The sequence below is a fragment of the Suricata suricatta genome, chromosome 5 (genome assembly GCF_006229205.1).
Source record: "Suricata suricatta isolate VVHF042 chromosome 5, meerkat_22Aug2017_6uvM2_HiC, whole genome shotgun sequence".
In the NCBI taxonomy this organism is placed as follows: domain Eukaryota; kingdom Metazoa; phylum Chordata; class Mammalia; order Carnivora; family Herpestidae; genus Suricata; species Suricata suricatta.
The window spans coordinates 39,380,334-39,394,771 of NC_043704.1; the positions used below are offsets into that span (position 1 = coordinate 39,380,334).

Here is a 14,438-nt window from a genome sequence, read left to right on the forward strand (position 1 = left end):
TAATTTTGTCTTTATGTTTAAATCTTGCTTAAACACTCACATTTCTGACAGAAAGTGTAAGGTTTAATAGATGGAGGCAGAGATGGGAGGACAAAGAGACCACATTATGGAGCCAAGAAGGCCTTTATTGGGATCTGCGATTCCCGGGCGAGGTTCCGTGACTCTGGAGCGGGGAGTCAGGGAAGTCACGCCTGGTATGGGAGAGCAAGGTGTTTTATGGGTGCGGGAGTTCCGGGTTTGAGCTCAGGTGGGCTGATAGCCACGTAGGGGCATCGTTGGACGGTGGCAGGATTCAACTGGCTGTTCGCTTCGGTGGGAGGGGGATGCTGGAATTCCACGGTGAGGCATTCCAGTTTGAGACAGTCCAGCTTGAGAGTGGGGGCCGTCAGTCCTGGTGGCGCCTGGATCTGTTATCTGGCCTGCAATAATATGGCCGCTGGTGCTTTCCAAATGGCTCAGGTCATCCCAGGTCTGCAGGTGGGGGTTGTCGGTGCTCGCAGCTCTCCACAGCAAAGTGGCCTCTCAGTAGCCTTCCCACGGCAACTCTTACAGAAAGCTTTTTGAATTATCTGTTTTTGCACTTTTTGAAAATATTCATTATGGAGAAATTTGACAAGAAGAACGGCATTCCCCATTTCAGACCCCAGAGATGGCCACAACAGTTTTTATTTCTACCCTTCCCAAGCTTTTAACCAAACATTTTTTAGCTTGGACTTTCTCTTTGTTTAGAGAAACATATTTGAAACTTCTGTATCATGCAGATCATTTAGTGTATTTGGTAAGGAGTGGGAAGTTTGGAACATAATAAATGGGATATTAATTATAATAATATCAGAAAAATTTCTTAATAAAGCATTTTCCCTATAAGGCAGTCCCTTGCACTGATAACAATTCTCTGTTGCTTTGCAGTTTTGTGAGCTCTTTTACTCTATATAAGATAAAATGTTCATTTCTTTTTCCTTCTTTATGATAAGGCCACATAAGACTATATCAAATAATCCTTGTATCACTACATTAAAAACAAGTTGAATCAGCCTTCAAACTATCTCACTCTCTTGGTACATGCCAGCTATTTTTATTTCTTTTTAATGCTTCCTTCCCATAAAAAAAAAGGTAATATCCTTGATGTGTGAAAAGGAGGATCCTATAAACAATATGAGAATCTGACGCCTCATCTGTTTTCGGTAGTAGGACCTCTGTATGCCTATAGGGCAATTAAACAGCAGCAAAGCCAGAAAAAGGAAGGAATGATTGATAGAAGGAAGGAAGGAGCAAAGGAAAGAATGAAGGGAGGTTGGAGGGAGGGAGGAAGGAAGGATGAAGGAATGGAGGAGAAGGGAGGAAAAGGATGGAAGGAAGAGAGGGAGAGAGGAAAGAAGAAAGGAAGGAAGGAAGGAAGGGAAGGATGGAGGAAGGAAGAAAAGGAAGAAGGAAAGAAGTAATCCCTTGGGGCTGCTGAAGAAAAGGGCCCACATGTAAGCTCAGATCTTGGCAGTTATCTCCTGTGGTTTACTGTAATTTCCAAACCAAAGCTTCCAATACCAGTGACCAGCTACTGATTAAGCGGGGCAGATGACAAAGGCTGGAAGCTTGGGGACTCCTTTACAAAGGCTGCAGTCCTAAGTATATTCTTTAGGAATGGTCACCATCCCCAATGCAGAAGACCCACTCTCCCTGCAGATTTAGCATTTGCAACTCTCTTTCTACCTGGAGCACACTTTCCGGAGGTTCACACTGCTCACTCCCTTACCTCTTTCAGGTCTCTGTCAAATGTCACCTTGTCGAGTGGTTTTCCCAGCACCCTTATTTAAGATTTCAGCCTGGGGCAGCTGGGTGGCTCAGTGGATTCAGTGTCCAACTTCAGCTCAGGTCACAATCTCACGGTTTGAGCCTCACGTCAAGCTCCGTGCTGACAGCTCAGAGCCTGGAGCCTGTGTCAGACTCTGTGCCTCCCTCTCACGCTGCCCCTACCCCACTTGAATTCTGTCTCCCTCTCTCTCTCTCAAAAATAAACATTAAAAATAAATAAATGAATGAATAAATAAATAAATAAAAGATCAGCTTTCCTCTGCTGTGTCACATTTTATCAACCATTCTTGCTCTACTTGTCTCCTAATTAATTAAATCTATCTGACCTACACTATATTTAATTATTTATCTTGTGTATTGTTTCCTTTAAGAAAATCTCTAAAGGCAAAGATCTTTGTCTTCTTCAGCGCTATATGCTCAGAGTTTACAAAAGTATCTGACCCGCATGTGGTAGCTATTCAGTAAGTAGTTTTGGAATGAATGAATAAGTAAGTTGGATTTTACACCACATTCCTCTGAATGCATACCTACAATTGATTTGATAATATTACCACAAAAATGCTATATATACAATTTTCCCTTTTTGTTTCTCATAAAACTGAGATTAGCTAAGGTATTAGCAATGAATGCCATTTGTCATAGGCTCTTCCTATAATCTAGTCTTATAAAACATTCAAAAACAGTCTCCATATTTTTATTGCCTCTTAGAGACTAACGTACATATTTGTTTAATTATCCAATAACCCAGAATATCTATTACTATAAAGTAATTTAAAGTAAAGTGGAAATTTCAAATATTCATCCTAAATAATTATTGTGTATCCTCTCCCCCCATATTCATTATTAACTTATCAGGGAAAAGTACTCTTTTTTCCTCCTAAAATTGAAATCTTAAATGCCAATCCAATCATTTAATCTCATTATCACCAGATAAATCATAAGAAGAAAATGAAAATAACCAGCCTACAGCATATATGAAATAAAAGTGAACCTGAATCAAGTGTTACAGTATGCTTTTCACTGTACTAAATATATATATATACATATATATACATATATACATACATACATATATATATATATGCTAAGCATTACAGAAAAATACAAAGACCCTAATCCACACCACCAAATATGACATCAAATGATATTGTTAATAACCTCTTTTTACAGCTGAGGAAATCGGAGTTGAGATAGATTAAGTAACTTCCCCTAAATTACCAAAATGCATGAGAAGCAAACTGATGATCTGAACCCAAATATCTGATTTCTAAACATTGCACTGACTCAATATGAAGTATATTAAGTGACTAATACACATTAATTCAGTTCATATATCTATCATCTCTAGTATGTAGGTATATTTCAGATGAAATCAAATATTTGGAGATATTCATTACTATGTGCAAAGTTACATAAATGAATCTGCTTTAGATCTGTTGTTCTTTTCACTGCCCCACACTAGCTCCAGAGGGAAGAGATTTCTTGCGTAGTCCTAATTTTGTGTTCTGTCTGGAAATCAAGGGAAATGAAATTACCTTAATTGTGTTTTATAAAGCTCTTTACTCCCACCCTACAGATGTTTTCCCACCACGTCATGATGTGACACTAGCTATCCAAACATCAGCACGGACCATCGGTCCTGCCTTTCACAATCGCTGTGAAAAATCATGAGTGTGAGGATGGTATCCCAAAACAAATACTTGATTTCCCTCTACAAGAGCTGTGCCCAGAGGTCACCATTTATGCCAAACCTTCAAAGAGAAAAGAAATACCTTCTTCTGACCCAGAAGCAATCATACTATTCATTATGGTTACATTTGTATTGACTCTTTCAAGTGGAAATTGTACACTTTGGAGAACATTCTTTTTAGAATCATGTATTATGAATGCCTAACTGACCTCAGGTGGATGTTCAAAGCCTTGGTGAATGAGAAATATCCCATGAAGTTAGTGCAGCTTTGGGGAGCAGTAAATAATTTTTACTATGTTTTAATAGTTGTCTTTTTACCATGAATATTCATAGTGTATATGATGGGAAAAAGAATCAGTTAGAATTACTCAGACCTCCTGGAAAAACTAGATAAGATGACTTTTTAGAATGACAAAGTAAAGTATTAAGTCATCAATTATTTAAAAGAATTTAGATGTGTAAGTGTTGGCTGGTATAATCATCAATACTGTAAATCAGAATGTCTGTTATTGTCATTGGCTAGTTGCTTGTACCTTAGTTATTATCAGACTTAATTTTTTTAACATAATGTGGGCCACTAAGTGTTATTTTAAAAGCATTTTACCCAGCTCCTTAAAATAATTTCTTGAAACAAAGTGCTATCAGAATATCATTTTAGATATTTGAGCTTTCTCTAATGTAACAATAAGTAACATTTTATATTTATAGATTTTTGTGCACAGAACACAGCTACAGTGTAAAAATTCCTCCTTATAGAGAGGTAAGAGTTTACTGGTCACTCCAATTGTGGATTTATTGGACAAAATAAAAATCTGTGTGATTTAATCAACATTTAAAAATAAGAAAAAGGTTTCTGATTCATAATTTGATTAAACAAAAACTTATTGACTATTCACAAACTCCAAGGTACTTTGTGAAACATAAGAACATTTGCATGAATAACAAATACCATCTACCCCAAATCAACTTTTATTGGTGACTATTCATTTACTGAGTTCAGATGATCATCCTGTAAGACTGGAAAGAGACATGGATATGCACAAATTATAGATTTATCACCGTCTAGTTATAAGTGCCAATTCAATATTGTCCACCAGTTTAATAGTTCCTTTCTTGTATATTCAAGAAGCTTGCTTTTTAAAAAATACTTTGACTTAAAAAGTACTTTAGTTTTTTTCTGTTTCTGTTCACTCCAGCTTCTTCTAAATCACAGAGGAAGCTCTCATACAAAAGATTTAAATGACATGGTGACATATTGGTCTCATAATTCCTTTTATGAAAGAAGCTCAAATGCTATCTTTTATTTTCATTCAAAACCACTTGCCAGCTTTATTCTACTTTGATTGATCCTTATAAAATTTGTTCCAAAACTCATGTTGTCACTATTGTTTTCTGTATTTGTTTTAAAACCAGTTTTTTGAAATGAAAGCATTTTGATCCCAAATTAGATTTCTTAACCGTTATTATTATTGGCATTGTATGAATTATAAAAATATGCATGAGACTTTAAATAAATTCTAACTAAAATTATAATGAATGGTTGCATTTAAACTATGCAGGCTTAAATAGAACAAAACATGACTGTGCTGAATTTTAGCCTCTTAAAGATATAATGAGAAGGATGTAATTTCCTTTTGTCTAATAGTAGAATTGCCAGGCAGAATTAAGTCATTTGAGTTAGCAAGATAATTCTGACTTCTCTAAAAGTGACACAAATCACTATATCAAACAGTGCTTATGGAATGACCTTTTGTACTAAGCACCTAAATATAGTATTCATGTTAAAAAGCATTCATCCAAAACTAATCTGAAAATCTATTCCGTGGTGCACAAAATGTCTGTGCTCATTCTTTGTGTTTTACTTCAAAACTCACTTGGTGAAAACTTATTTAAGCAACATTAGAATCAGGAAAGACTGAAGAGAAATCTGGATGAGCAGAAAATAGAATCCCTTTCATTTTGAAGTATGACCTCCATTTTCCATTGTGTTTGTGTTCTGAAAACATGTCCCTGCTCACCAATTACATGACGTTGTATTTATTTTATCTTATTTTGTGAACACATATAATATATGTACAAAGTACCATCCCAGGATTTTTCTAAGTATCTTATAAGTGCTGCTATTGTGATGTTACCAGCCTATACTTTCTGGTCCCCAGGGAGGTCAGTTTATGGTCTTCCCAATTCAACATGAGCAAATCTTTCCATGTTAGGTTTTGGGAGCTGACCTATCTGGAAACAGGGGAACAGAAGCATCAGACAAATAGATATCCTTCAGAGGATGGGAGCAAACTTTGAACATGTTGTAGACATGTTCCAAGACATGAAGACAAGGGTAAAGAACACTAAACAAATCCACTAATGATTCTAGGAGTAAGAACTCAGGTCGTTAATAGAATAAACAGGTTGAGATATATAGGGTATTTGGGGTATCTATAAAAGTATGCAGTGACAGTGTATTGTAACAAAATCTCACTCAGCTACAAAGACATATAAAAGCCTCTACAAATGTTTGAAAAGATATATTTCACCAGTGAAAACAATTGAGAAATAGGGGACACTGTTGGGAATTCTATATACCCTTTAACATTTCCTTGCAATTTCTTAGTACCTAGACATGCATGTATAATGAACTGGGTGCCTGTCTCCCCAGATTCCAGATTCCCAATTGTGTTTTCTCCACTGAGTAATTTGGATGTTTTTTTTTCCCTTAGAAAATAGATTTTTTTTTTTTTTTTGGCTTAAAGCTTGTCCAAGAATGATGAGGAAGCTCTTATTCTTCCATCAAGGAAACTTTGTTTCATTTCTCTTTCACCAGGATCACTGGCCTGAGGTCTCTAAAAATGGTGTTTTTTCTTTTGTATTTGATGCAGTTGAAAAAAAACCTGTCATAAAGCTTCTAGGATCAGGAAACAGAAAGTGTGTGCATTTGTGTGTATACATGTCTATAAATATGCATATAGATATATGTAAGAAAACTGTATGCATATATGCATTATTTTATTCATATTCAGTTCATGGTAGTACAAGTATATTAGAATTTTGTTTGCATTGGGGTACCTGAATGGCTTAGCCGTTTAAGCATCCGACTTCAGTTCAGGTCATGATCTGATGGTGTGTGGGTTCAAGGCCTGCATCAGGCTTTGTGCTGACAGCTCAGAGCCTGGAACATTCTTTGGATTCTGCTTCCCTCTCTCTTGGCCCTTCCCCTGCTCACCCTCTGTCTCTCAAAAATGAATAAATGTTTAAAAAAATTTTTTAAAGAATTTTTTGCATGTGTTTAACATAGCTGCTCTTAATTAGCGTATTTACAGTAAAACCATTAAATTTAGGTGATTTATTTTCTAGTTGGCTTTCAAGAGAGCAGTGAGGGGGGAAAATTAGTATAAGTTTTGCCTTACAATTGTCTTTCCTAACAAGTGAAGTTTTCAAAGATGATTTTGAGTTATTCAATAATGTCGTGACATTATTATTTCTGCTTTTATTTTGTCTAACTTTTAAATATTTGCTTCCCAGATCTTTACTGTGCAACAGTGGAATTAGGGGTACTTTTTATCCTACCATTACCATGAAATCACTACTTTCTTAGGGGAAAATCCCAAGGAGGTCTTATTTGTTATTACAGAGCAAAGCCTTCTAAATTAAATTTCTTTCATTGATTTATCTCGTAGGCTTAAAGTGAAGCAATGTCAATGACATCCTACTAGGATGCAAATTCCTTACTCACCAGGAATTCTGTTTCTGCATCTTAACACCTAGAACAGATCTGTGCATATAGGATAACTAGTAATAAACAGTAGTTACACTCTTGAATAAAACTTTAGAACAAAAATCTGTATTCTCTAGAGGGGAAAATAAAATTTAAACTTGTTCAGATTTTCAAATTTCCTCATTCCCCAATTTGACATCTTGATTTTGTGTGGTGGAGGATAGTCTGGGTATATGTGAGTGTGTGTACTGAGTGTTTTCAGTTTCTACTAGTTACTGAAAGCAAGATGACATTTGCTGTAAACTTACATTTTCCTTCATAATCTTCAATAATTTTACCCCTTGCATTAGACTTTTCTTCACCCCCACGGTTCTATCTACATGATCTCTCTTCTGGGCTGTCAGAATCACTTCCTAACTACTAATTCTGCCATTGCAATCTTACTTCGTGTGTTAAAGTAGTTTTCTAAAATACAAATAATAATTATTACTATATAAATTTTTATAATTAAAAGGATTTTTTGGTTCTCCGATCACCACAGTACTATGTCCAAAATACAAATCATGTGCTCACTTCGGCAGCACATATACTAAAATTGGAACAATACAGAGAAGATTAGCATGGCCCCTGCACAAGATGGCATGTGGATTTGTGAAGTGTCCCATATTTTTTAGAAAACTTATGAAAGAACTTGAAAAAGACACCAAGAAATGGAAAAAAAAAACATTCCATGCTCATGGATTGGAAGAATAAACATTGTGAAAATGTCATTACTACCCAAAGCAATCTACACATTCAGTGCAATCCCCATCAAAATTGCACCAACATTCTTCTCAAAGCTAGAACAAACTATTCTCAAATTTGTATGGAACCACATAAGACCCTGAATAGCCAAAGTAATATTGAAGAAGAAAACCAAAACTGGAGGCATCACAATCCCAGACTTTAGCCTCTACTACAAAGCAGTCATCATCAAGACAGTAAGGTATTGGCACAAAAACAGACACATAGACCAACGGAATAGAATAGAGAACCCAGAATTGGACCCACAACTGTATAAGTTCAATTAATCTTTGACAAAGCAGGAAAGAGTATCCAGTTGAAAAAAGACTGCCTCTTTAGCAAGTGATGCTGGGAGACCTGGACAGCAACATGCAGAAGAATGAAACTAGACCACTTTCTTACACCATACACAAAAATCAACTCAAAATGGATGAAGGACCTGAATGTGAGACAGGAAACCATCAAAACCCTACTCAACACATCCCAAAGACAAGGGAAATAAAAGCAAAAATGAACTATTGGGACCTCATCAAGATAAGAAGCTTCTGCACTGTAAAGGAAACAATCAAGAAAACTAATAGGCAACTGACAGAATGGGAAAAGATAGTTGCAAATGACATATCAGATAAAGGGCTAGTATCCAAAATCTACAAGGAACTCACCAAACTCCACACCTGAAAAAATGAATAATCCAGTGAAGAAATGGGCTGAAGACATGAACAAATACTTCTCCAAGGAGGATATCCAGATGGCCAACAGACACATAAAATGGTGCTTGGCATCACTCATCATCAGGGAAATACAAATCAAAACCACACTGAGATACCACCTCACGCCAGTCAGAGTGGCTAAAATGAACAAATTAAGAGACTATAGATGGTGGTGGGGATGTGGAGAAACGGGCACCCTTCTACACTGTTGGTGAGAATGTAAACTGGTACAGCTGCTCTGGAAAACAGTATGGAGGTTTTTCAAAAAACTATCAGCCAAATTTCCCTATGAACCAGCAATAGCACTGCTAGGGATTTACCCAAGAGAAACAGAAGTGCTGATGCATAGGAGCACACGTACCCCAATGTTCATAGCGGCACTTTCTACAATAGCCAAATCATGGAAAGAGTCTAAATGGCCATCACTTGATGAATGGATCAAGAAGATGTGGGGGGTGTGTGTGTGTGTGTGTGTGTGTGTATATATATATATATATATATATATATATATATATACACATATATATATATATATGTATATATACACACACACACATACAGACAATGGAATACTACATGGCAATGAGAAGGAATGAAATATGGCCATTTGTAGCAAAGTGGATGGACCTCGAGGGTGTCATGCTAAGCGAAATAAGTCAGGCAGAGAAGGACAGATATCATATGTTTGCATTCATAGGTCTAACAGGAGAAACCTAACAGAGGACCATAGGGAGGGGGAGGGGGAAAGAGAGTTGGGGAGATTGGGGTATGCAAATCATGAGAGACTATTAAATAATGAAGATGATCCAAGGACTGGAGGGGGAGGGGGAGGAGGCAGGGGCGTGGTGGTAATGGAGGAGGGCACTTGTGGAGAAGAGCACTGAGTGTTATATGGAAACCAATTTGACAATAAACTATTAAAAAATAAAAAATAAAGAAAACAAAACAAAACAAAATATAAATCATATTGAAACCCCTCTTTCCAGATTGTTCACCTGTCTTTCTCAACCCAGGCTCCAATGACAGGTAACTAATTATAGTTTCTCAATGGGTCATGTATGTTCCAGTTTTTTGTTTGTTTGTTTTTTACTTAACCACATGGAGGTATACCAGGTACACTTTAAAATCTCAGCTTTAATGCCACCCCATCTGTGAGGTCTTCTCTGCCCATCATTCCTTCTGATATTACATAAGACTTTTATATATTCTCTGCTAGAATACCTCCCAATGGCCTGTACTATTCATTTACACATCTTTCTATGAACCAGACTGTGTGATGAATCCTGTGGACAATCTTACGGCCTATTAGCAGGTCTCACAGCTTATAGGTGTTACGTTTGTAGAATCAACAAAAGTATAAATATATTTTATAACATAAACAAAATATACACAGGCAACTTCCATGTTTACATATTACTTATAACACATTGGATCTATTCATATAAAATATAAACATGTTTTATGAAAACATCATGAATGGTTTATACTGGTGAGAGTTTGTTAATTTGCTTAAATCCAGGTATGAAGGGAAGACTAGAAAAAGTCACCAGCTTCTTGGTTTGATGAGACAAAATTGCATTATTTTAGACCTTCAGAAATGTACATGCGGAGGATTGCTTTAACTTATCAAACTAATATTTCCAGCACATCCTCTGAGACAATTTTTAAGACCAAAGGTATTACTGTCTTGGAAGCAATAGGGGAGAAAATCTATGATTTTAATTTTCCACTTCAAGTAATAGGCAAGGAAAATGTCCATGGGTTTATTGTGGGTGAGGTGGGGAAACAAGGTAAACAAAGAGGCAGAGATGTGTGTTGTGAGATATTTGAGTTTTCTGTTTTAAAAAATGCTTACAAATACCTGCGCACAGCACATGAGCACATGCACCTCACACAGAGAAGAGTTAAATAACTTATCTGAATGTAAGTGTCAGTCAGATGGATTTGGGGGTAGACTGAATATTCAGCTTTGTTTTCTTTTTATTTAGAGATAGTAAATGAATCATTAGTTACTATTACTATCTGTTCCTTCTCAACACAGACTTAACAAAATTCTCTGATGCCACTGTGGTTCATGAGTTGCCAGCCTCCACAGATTCAAAGGGAGCATATGCAGGGCATGGCCTGAAACAGTGTGAGGCAAGATCATTACCTTATAACAGCTATGAATCAGTCCTTCTCTACATACACTATGAGAGGAGTTAACTGTGGGTGTTCATTTGTGGCAGTAGCCATTCCTTGGAAAACTCAAGATGTTGTAGGCATCTGAATATTCTTCCCTATAGGTGAAAACAGTCTGTGTGACTGAGGAGGACAAGGAAGTTTAGGAAGAACCACAGACTAATAAATTTGTCTTTGAAGAAATTATTGACAACTTCTTTCACATTACCACCTCATAGACTATGTTCGTTTTAAATGAACTGCTTGACATTTTACCAAATGACAGTTTTCCTAAAAACTTATTATTCAGTATAGATAGAAATTTACTTTTCTGTCTGTCACCACAGTGATATTTATTTATGGAAAGTGGATGAAGTTTCTCAATTTCAATGAGTAAACTCTCAGCGGTAAACCTTGTCCTGTGTGTTCAAAGTCCTTGAAAGTTTTCTTCGGAATTAGTTGTTAACGTATTTGATAAATTATATCAATTCCATGTGATTATATTTCAGAGATTATTATAAAAATTATAATGATTCTCTCATTAAATAGAGATCTGCTTTCATAGAAGCATACATAGATGGCATGTTAAATATACACTCATGTTGATATTTACATTTTATATTCTACCTCTTAATTATATATGTGTGTGGTATGTATATATCTATATATACATATGTGTACATACATATACATACCCCCATATAAGTAATTGAGTAATCGATTGCTATATAATCAGTAAGCCAGAACCATGAGCACAAAAGCAGGTGGTCTAAGGGATGAGGTAAGCACAGAGTCATTTATCAAAATTTGCTACCATACCACTGAGTGATGTCCTATTGAGGAGTTCTCTCAGGTTGAGAATCACTCTATGTTTTACTTTATTATATTTTGTCACATTCTGTTACATATTATTTTAAATTTACCATTTCAGAGCAGGTAAGATAATGGAGTAGTATGGGCATCCTGAGCTTGTCATGTCCCTGAAATGCACCTAAATCATCATCCAACCATTCTGAACACCTAAGAAATTGATCTAAGGATTAATGCATCAATCTGTATAATTTGAGCCACAGAACTTGACAGGTACCTGATGTAGAGAGGTGAATTGGGGGGGAAAAAAGCCATAGAGCCACAGAGGGTAGGGAACCATTTTTGCAGAAAGAGGACAGAAAGAGAAAGAGAAAAGGAAAGGGGGAGAGAGTGCAGTGCATCAGGATTGCACAAGAAATGTATTCTCCCCGAAAGTAGCTGAAGATAATGAGAGAAAGAGTGAAAACACTCTCAGGGGACTGGACAAGAAATCTGTTCCCCAAAACATTTGACAGGGAAATATGAGGGTTTCAATACCACTAAGATTCTATAAACAGTAGAGCACTGTGTTTGAAGTCCAGAGTTTGGTGCTTGGCAGTGTCCTGGTGAGGAAATAGGGCAAAACCTCAAGAGCAGGCAGTATGGTCTGAAGAGAACATGTGCCACTGGGGAGAAGTGGTTCCACCGATTGGAGTACATTCATTAGAGGCCATATGGGCCCTCTGAGGGCAAAAGTCCTAGTGGACTCTAGAGAGACGCCACATTTACAGATATTGGAACAAAGACACCAGAGTGCAGCAAAACCTGGTGCCTACTGTGTTGTGATTTACAATAAACTCTGAGCCTCTCTTGCTGCATAATTGATCATGCAAATGTGTTGTTGGCAAGCTGGCACCTGACCATTGTTTGCAAAACACTTCTGCAGAGAATCAGAGCAGGTCCAAGACATCAGGGTCTCTGAAGTGAGAGGTTTTGAAACATAGCCCCATCTGAGATAACACTTTGAAGAGAGTCACCACTTGGCAGGTACAAAGCTTGGACACAGGCAGTGTAAAGACAGGTAGTAGACGAAAGCCTGAGACCATGGAGAGGTGCATGATTGCGTGTCTGTGAGCAAACGAAATTCCCTGCCAGAGACTAGAGCCCTGGGTAAGGTCATTTTCATCTCTAGCAAGTATACATACAGGGATCCCCCCAGTGAGCTAGTCAAGGCCACCAAGTAGAGAACAGAACCATGACACCAGGCCCTACCCACTTGTACCCTCCAGGCACATCCCCCAAAAGGCCAGCACAAAGACCTTCCATCTGCTTAATCTATGGACTATAGTGTGCTGCAAAGTTTCAGTTCTCGGGGAAACTATATGTAATTTCATTCAGGTTTCATTTTGTTTGCTTGTTAATTTGTTTATTTTCTTTGATTCTGTTTTTGGTTATTTTGTTTCTTTTTCTTTTCTTTCCTGGATACAGAAAGACCAAATTATTTTTTAAATTTTTTTATTATCTATTTTTATTGTAGTTCATAATTTAATTTTTAATTTAAAAAAAATTTTAACTTTTTTCCTTTCTTTCTTATCATTTCTATCAAGCTTCTCTCAACAAGCAGGCTAAAACACACATGAGATCTAGTATCCTTATTTTGATTGTTTTTGTGTTTGTGTTTTAATTTTTTATTTTAAAATCAAAATCAGCACTTTGGTGGCTGAGTCAGTTGAGTGTCTGACTTAGGCTCAGGTCATGATTTCATGGATAGTGAGTTTGAACTCTGCAGCGGGCTCTGTGTTGATAGCTCAGAGCTGGAGCCTGCTTCAGATTCTGTATCTCCCTCTCTCTCTGCTCCTTCCCCATTCATGCTCTCTTTGTCTGTCTGTCTGTCTGTCTCTCTTTCTCTCTCTCTCTCAAAAATAAATAAACATTAATTTAAAAAAATTTTTTTCTTCCTCCAAGATGACAAGATGGAGGAACTCAAGAACAGGAAGATATGATTGCCAGGGATTTAATCAAACAGTTATAAGTAATATGTCAGAACTAGAATTTAATACTATGATTATAAGAATACTAGCTGGGGGTTGAAAAAAAGCATAGAAGACACCAGAGAATCCCTTTCTGCAGAGATAAAAAATAAAATCTAGTCAGGCCAAAATTAAAACCTCTATAACCAAGATGTAATCTTGAATGGATGTCATGATGGCAAGGATGGATGAAGCAGAGAAGTAAATCAGTGAGAGAGAAGATAAAATTATGGAAAATAATAAAGCCTAAAAAAGAGAGGGGGGGGGGGGAAAGGCAAAAAATAATGATACAATTCTTAGAAAGTGCAGTGACTTATTAAATAAGAATAACATCTGAATCATAGGAGCCCCAGATATGAAGAGAGAAAAAAAGGGGCAAAGGATTATGTGAGCAAATTTTAGCTGAAAATTTTCCTAACCTGGGAAGGATACAGACATCAAAATCCATGAAGCACAGAGAACTGCCATTAGATTCAATAACAACCAACCATGATCTAGGCATATCATAGTCAAATTCAAAAAATACACACACAAAGAAAGAATTATGAAGCAGCAAAGGAAAAAAGTCCTTAACTACAAAGAAAGACAGAACAGGTTGGCAGTAGATCTTTCCACAGAAACTTGGCAGGCCGAAAAGGAGTGGCAGAATATATTCAACATGCTTAATTGGAAAAATATGCAGCCAAGAATTCTTCACCCAGCAAGGTTGTTATTCAAAACAGAAGGAGAGATAAAGAATTTCCCAGACAAACAAAACC

General features: G+C 36.7%; 1 non-coding gene across 1 annotated transcript; it reads left to right on the plus strand.

Moving 5' to 3' along the window:
* The first annotated feature begins 7,773 nt into the window (after nt 1–7,773).
* Nucleotides 7,774–7,879, plus strand: LOC115293015. The gene has a single exon (XR_003909288.1). It is a non-coding gene; the product is annotated as a U6 spliceosomal RNA (small nuclear RNA).
* The last annotated feature ends 6,559 nt before the right edge of the window (nt 7,880–14,438 follow it).